This window comes from Pollachius pollachius (genome assembly GCF_949987615.1).
Source record: "Pollachius pollachius genome assembly, chromosome: 16".
In the NCBI taxonomy this organism is placed as follows: Eukaryota; Metazoa; Chordata; class Actinopteri; order Gadiformes; family Gadidae; genus Pollachius; species Pollachius pollachius.
The window spans coordinates 10360572-10367682 of record NC_136949.1 but is presented as its reverse complement, the minus strand read 5'-3'; positions in this window follow the sequence as shown (position 1 = coordinate 10367682).

Below are 7111 nucleotides of genomic sequence, written 5' to 3'. Positions count from 1 at the left end.
TTTCGAGGCCTGGGTTTACAGAGGTACTGTCTGGTGAGTGGTGGGATGGTGTCTGCGGGGCAGGGGGCAGGTCCATTGAAAGCCCTGAGAGGGGCCATCAAGGTGAAGCGCTCTGTTTATCTGCTCCATATGGACTTCACTCGACGCAGGGAGGCTGCTACTTGTGAGTATTCAGCGCAATAAAACTGTGCCTCAAACATTCAAGCATAAACTAGGCCGCACACTTCTTGCCGATTTTTTTGATTTTGCTACTTGTCGAGATCTCGCAGATTTGTGCGAGATTATTTATTATTTATTTCTGCAATCTGAATTAATCTGAATTAACCTTACTAATAAAACTGGGACAGTTTTGCTAATGTTATCCTCAAACGATTTTTAAAATAATGAAAACGTTTTTCATTCTGTTTGACAGTTTAAACAATACATTTTAAAGTTATTTTAGAGACCGATTTTACGAAGCACATTTTACGAAGCAATTTGTTAATAAAACCTCCTGACCCCTTTTGACTGGAACATGAGCAACAATGAAGAATTTTACTTAGCATTGTGCTTCAGAATCACCATTAAATAATACTATATTAATATTATTATTATTATTATATTATATTATTATCATTACTATATTATTTCACTCTTGGGAAGTCCAATAAGGAATCTATAGCGCAAAGGCACTGAATAGCCCTCCATAGTCCATATAGCTCAATATCTTAACCAGGTAAAATTCATAGACAGAGCAGGACAGTGACTATGGATGTTTCCAGCGTCAGCTCCATATCTCACTGTGATAATCTCCTTAGTGCAGCTCCCTATGGCAGTTTGGAGGTTTTTAAAGCCTTAGTTGAAATGGATTCTTCAACCATAAAGAATCATTTAGCAGACGCTAAAGGTTTCCCTTTCTGTAGCCTTAGCGCTACCACTAAGCTAAGCATGTGGGAGCATCTGTTAAGTTAAGACGCTGGTGCTTTTCAGTTGGAATTTCAATTTATTGGGTTTTGTTTTTCTTAAAGGGGAAATGGTGATGAGGAGACGGATGAAGAGGGGAGGAGGAGCACAGGAGATAAGAATGACAGGATGGACCGCTAATGTTAAGATCTCTTTACGTCAAATTGATCATGTCCGGTTGAAACGGACAGCCTTTTAAAGTTCTGCTTAAAGTGCTTACAGGCTTATCACATCGCTGGGGAACCAGACCGACCCGGTTCTGGATCAAATCCATTGTTTACCACGGCTTTTTTTTTGTTGAAATAGGGAAAGGCTGCATTAAAGCCAGCAAACAGATTTTTTACCGAAAATCTCTTGTTCATGTGATTTTCTTTTGTACGCCGAATATCTTTTTATCAGTTATTTTACATAAAACATTTTTTCAATTTAACTACCTCACTCTAGATTGATGACGTTCATGTTGCTAACAATAACATCATACCACTCCACTCTCCTTCATATAAGTACTCCAAAGGGCTAACACACATCTGGCAAGCATCTTTTGTCACTTTTTGCAAGATCCAGTCAAATCGCAATCCTCTGTTAATATACAGTTTGTTGGGAGAAATCACAGGAGATCTCAAAAGACATGCTTCGAAATCGCTCTTTACACTCTCTTTGGAAACACAATGACATCATCGACTGACGATGATGAAATGTGACATCCGTGTTGGATGATGTATTCTTCCATGCGTGTGCCGACCAGCTCCGTGTGGAGATGGGCCTTCCTCTAGAGATATTTAATTATTTATAAAGAGGCTTCCGAGCCACGAACATCACGCTGCTCACACATATACACACACATGCATGCATAACACATACTTACTGTCCATGCATGCTCACTGATGTGTAAACACAGGCTCACACTAGAACATACATTAGCAAAATCAAGCACACACTCACTCAAAAACACCAAAGAACACAGACATGCAAACAGCCATACCTAGCCATATGGATTGAAAAACACACACACGCATGCACACAAACACAAACACACACAGACACACACACACACATAGAAAGACACACACACAAATACACGTATCCATCCACACATAGGAAAAAGCACACACATCCACGGACACACGCGCATGCAGGGCGTGGCTATTGCCGAGCGAGGGTTGCACAGTGTGTAGGGTAGGTGAGGACTGGAGGGAGTCTATCTGAGCTGTTATTCGTAACCATAGACGACGCCCCGGAGAATACAGCACAGGACAGGCGGCCATATTGATCATGCCTTCTTCCTCCCTGGAGGCTAAGTGGGGAGCAGGGAGCCAAGATGGAGGCATTACAGCCACATAACAGGGATCCAAGATGGAGGCGTTACAGTTACAGTAAAGGGAGCTAAGATGGGGGTTACAGTCACATTACCGAATCCTAGGTTCAAACCTAAATGGCAGTAAAACACGAAGGACCAATTTTTCGGCGTTTGTTTTCCCATGACACCTAACTGTAACAAACTCATTTGTTATTTTTGTATTTCACACTTTTTTTGCGATAGCACTGACCTTACTAGCTACTGTGTGTGTGTGATTGTGAGTTTTAACTCTAGCAGTGATAACAATGTCTCTTACCTGACTGGTGTTCTGTGGTTCTCTGCTTCTGCTGCCGTTCTGGAACACGCTAGGAGGAACCGGGGGCGGGTTCTTCTCTATGAGGCCCCTGAAACAGGTGGAGTGATGGGCCCAGCGTCCGGTCCCGCCCTGCCCTCCAGACAAACCTTTCCTCCTCAGGTTCAACTTCTGGGCCGCTCTGTGAGAAGGGAAAACAAGGTCCAATCATGAACTTTTAATAATGATATAATTGATTAGCATTTCAATGATCATGATGTAAATGCATTGATACTATTGTTATGTATGACACCTAACAGGATATTATTAATCTTTTAGTAGGTAGTTTTCCTTTCCTGCAAATATTCAGATTCAGAGCTGTTTTGCTCTCCGCTTCGGTTGTCTTGAGGAGTTGTGTAACAGGTTGGTATATCAGTGTGTTTGAGGACTTCAGTCACTCGAACAGGAGCTAGGCTACTGCTACTCTGCAGTCAGTTGTCAGTTTAAGTCAGTTGAATAGCTAACGATAAACCACAGGTCAAACCAATCTCATTTTGGACTCCTTCTACACACAGGCAAATGCCAACTTGAAGATATCTCGGCATATTCCTTCATCACAAAGTTTATTCGATTACGGGGCAATTGTGAAATTCATTAATTCACAAATGGTGTACACCTTCCCTTCCTCACATTGGCTTTAAACCAATCGTCCAATAGAATGCATGCATTGCCTCGGGTGTCACGGCTCCGCCTACCTGGCTAGGAAGGCCATGGCAGCGGAGTTGGCGATGGTGGCCACCCTGGCAATGTGAGCCATCTTGGGGCTGCTCCCCCCGCGCCCCTCAGGGACCCCCCCGCCAGCCTGCCGAGGGAACACAACAGAGCTCATTAAAAAGAAAAAGCCCCCCCCCTCTTACAAGAATTTAAAAAAAACAAAAAGAGTTGCAACATGACACTGGCTCCAAAATGAGAGGAGCATCATGGGAGTTCTTCAGGGAGCAGCTTGGGCGCATATGTGCATCTATTCTAGGCTTTTATTTGGAAAGCACATGGGGTTCATGGGGAGAGTCATGTGAGCCGGCCTGGATGAGACAGGTTGGTGTGGTTTGAGGAGGGTTTTGGTTGTAATGGAGGTGTCAGTGATGGTGGTGATATTTGTGATGATATGGGGGAGGACGTTGGTGATGGAAATGATTCGGTGATGATGGTGGTGATTTTTGTTATGATGGGGATGTTGGTGATGACCAAGGTTTTGAGAACAGATATGAGTCAGATATGCAGGGTCTTGGTTAACACACAGTCCCTGACAGCAGCTTGCATGCACACAAACGCACGCAAACACACACACACACACACACACACACACACACACACACACACACACACACACACACACACACACACACACACACACACACACACACACACACACACATATGCACACATTGATGCGCTTATGGGGAAGAAACCAGATCAAGCCAAACAGCACTGGCACACACATCCTGTCTCAACCTGGTGAGGTGTTGCCTTGTTCTGCTTGATCGGGTTTCTTCCCCATGTTTGTATCAGTTATCCTGTGTATCACCCATATGTGGGCAGGCATGCCTGTATGTTACCATGTAAACATGTGTTTATTAGTGTATTTTGCATGCGCTGACTCAGTTGCGATTGCTCCTAGTATCCGGCGCAAAAGCGTATTACTGCTATCTACAGTGACATCCTCCTCCTCCTGCTCCTCTTACTCCCTCTCTTCATGTCTCTTCTCATCTTTATTCTGCTCAGCCCCCTCCTCTTCCCTCCTCCTCCCCTCCAACCTCCTCCTGCTCCTCCGCTTCATCACCCCCTCCTCCTCCTCCTCCTCCTTCTCATCTCCATCCTCCTCATCATCACCTCATCTCCATTCTTCTCCTCCTCCTGCGCCTCCTCCTCATTTCCCTCCTCCTCCTCCTCCTCCTCCTCCCAATCAGCCTACTAGAGATTCTGAGGACAGAACCATGTGTCCTTCCATGACCTCCAGGCTGGACTACACCCATCCGCCACATGCTAATTAGTCTGGCAGGAAGCCTACGTCAGGGCTCTGAGAAAGGTCGAGAGACATAGGGAGAGACATGGTGAGAGACATGGTGAGATAGGAGAGAGAGAGAGAGAGAGAGAGAGAGAGAGAGAGAGGGAGAGAGAGAGAGAGAGCAAGAGGGAGGGAAATTGGAAGGCTTGGGTCTTTGCGAACAATGGTGTCTCTTTCGTCTTATGGCCGGTAGGTTTTGGTGTCATTTCTCACCATTTTCCAAAGCGATCCGGGGCACTTGTAAACTATTCACCCTTTTACATTTCCACAGAAAGCTGAATGAATATTGTCGTTATTTGTGAGGATGACCCAAAAACTACCTATCTCCCTCTGTTTTATTGATTTAATTCAAAATGTAAAAGCTGACCGGTTTGCTTTACTAACTGAAGAACTGAATCTGTTTAAATAACATCTCCCTGAATGTGGTGACTGAAAGATAAATTCAGCATTGCATTATGCAAGACTTTTGGGACTATTTGTCTCCGACAAAAACCAGCCCTAATCCACATCAGCATGATGTTAACCCTCTATGCCAACATTCTGTGTTGTTAAAAAACCGCAAGCTATGCTAAGACCAGTGTTGGTTTCCGCTTGGTAGGCTACCCACCCCTCCCACGTTAATTAACATCTCAAAAGTTGTTCCTGTTAAACATGGCCACCTCCGCCATCCCCATTGATCACAAAATGCTTCTCAACCGGCACACTTTTTATGAAGGGGATAAATCCTCAGGCCTGATTCTCTTCCATTAGCGTGAGTGCTTTAAAACAACGGCCGGAGCCGCGCTGGAATCTAAATAGGCGGTGATTGGCCTTCATGAATCAAACGCTGGCTGACACGTGCTCCGGTAAAGACCTACTTTACCCAGAGAGGACATTAGAAGGGATGGTGTTGATGGGGATGGTTGTGGGGGGGGGTACGTTAGGGGAATGGTGTAGCGGAGGTGAAAGGGTTGACGCGTGGGATGTGACAGGTGCCAAAAAACAAATAACCTTACTAAGAGCCCAGGATTATCGTATTTCAAGGGAAAATATCGTAAATTAAAATGCAGGCCCTGGTGCAGCCCCCCCCACATTAAGAAAATGTCCAAAGTAAGCAGGAAGGGCAAGTATAATCCATGATGCAAGTAGCCTCATTTATTCGTCGATTTCTATATCTATTGATAGTAATTTTCATCAGATCCATACCATTTAACTGTTATAAAATCCTGATTATAGCATTTTGATCTTATGTCATTTAACGTGCAAAAAGATTGGACAAATCGCTACTTATGCATACAACCAATGTGATATATAAGATCATTGTGGTCTAGCCACACATACAACCAATGTGATATATAAGATCATTGTGGTCTAGCCACACATACAACCAATGTGATATATAAGATCATTGTGGTCTAGCCACACTGCGTTTGACTGGTTGCTAGGAAGGCTTCTTTCTGTACAGTACCTGGTAGGGATAGACGTCACCGCCGTTACCGCCGACCGCCGCCACCGACTTCACCACGGCAACCATTTGCTGCTGCTCTGCCACCCAGCGGTTCATGTCAGAGTTCGCTGGTTTGGGGCTTCGCCGCCTGAGGGTCTGAGAGGTCCGCTCTGGGGTGTGCTGAGGGGACTGTTGCTGGGGGAAGTCAAGTCTCCGGTTCAGGGTTTGTTCTGACTTCCAGTGGGTCCGGGTCCGGTCCAGGGTTCGCTGAGGGGTCCGGTTCTGGGGGCGGTCTAGGATTGGCAGAGGAGAACGGTTTTGTGGCCGATCAAGGGTCTTGGTCTGGGTTCGCTGGGGGGTGGTCCGGTTCAGGGTTTGTTCTGAGTTCCAGTGTGTAGTCTGCTCCAGGATCCATTGGGGTGTACGGTTTAGGGTCCGATCTTGAGGTCGGTCTAGAGTCTGTTCTGGACTCCACTGAGGGGTCCGGTCTTGGTGGCGGTCTTGAGGGTGATCTAGGATCCGTTCCAGGCTGCGATGACGAGTCCGGTTATTGGGGCGGTCCAGGGTGCGGTCTTGGGGACGGTTTACGATCCGTTCCAGAGTCCTTTGAAGGGTTCGGCTTCGGGGATGGGCTGGAGGATTGTCACGGGTCTGTTCCAAGGTTCGCTGAGGAGTTTGGTTTTGGGGGTGTTCCAGGGTCCGGTCTTGGGGATGGTCTTGGATCCGTTCTGGGTTCCTCTGGGGGGACTGGTATTGGGGGCAATCTAGATTCCACTGAGAGGTCTGGTATTGGTGGCAGTCATGGGGATAGTCTTGGGGACGGTCTAGAATCCGTTCCACAATGCGCTGAGGAGTTCGGTTTTGGGGGTGGTCTTGAGGATGGTCCCTCGTCCATTCTGGATTCCTCTGAGGAGTTCGGTTTTGGGGGTGGTCTTGAGGATGGTCCCTCGTCCATTCTGGATTCCTCTGAGGAGTTCGGTTTTGGGGGTGGTCTTGAGGATGGTCCCTCGTCCATTCTGGATTTCTCTGAGGGGTCCGGTTTTGGGGGTGGTCTTGAGGATGGTCCCTCGTCCATTCTGGATTTCTCTG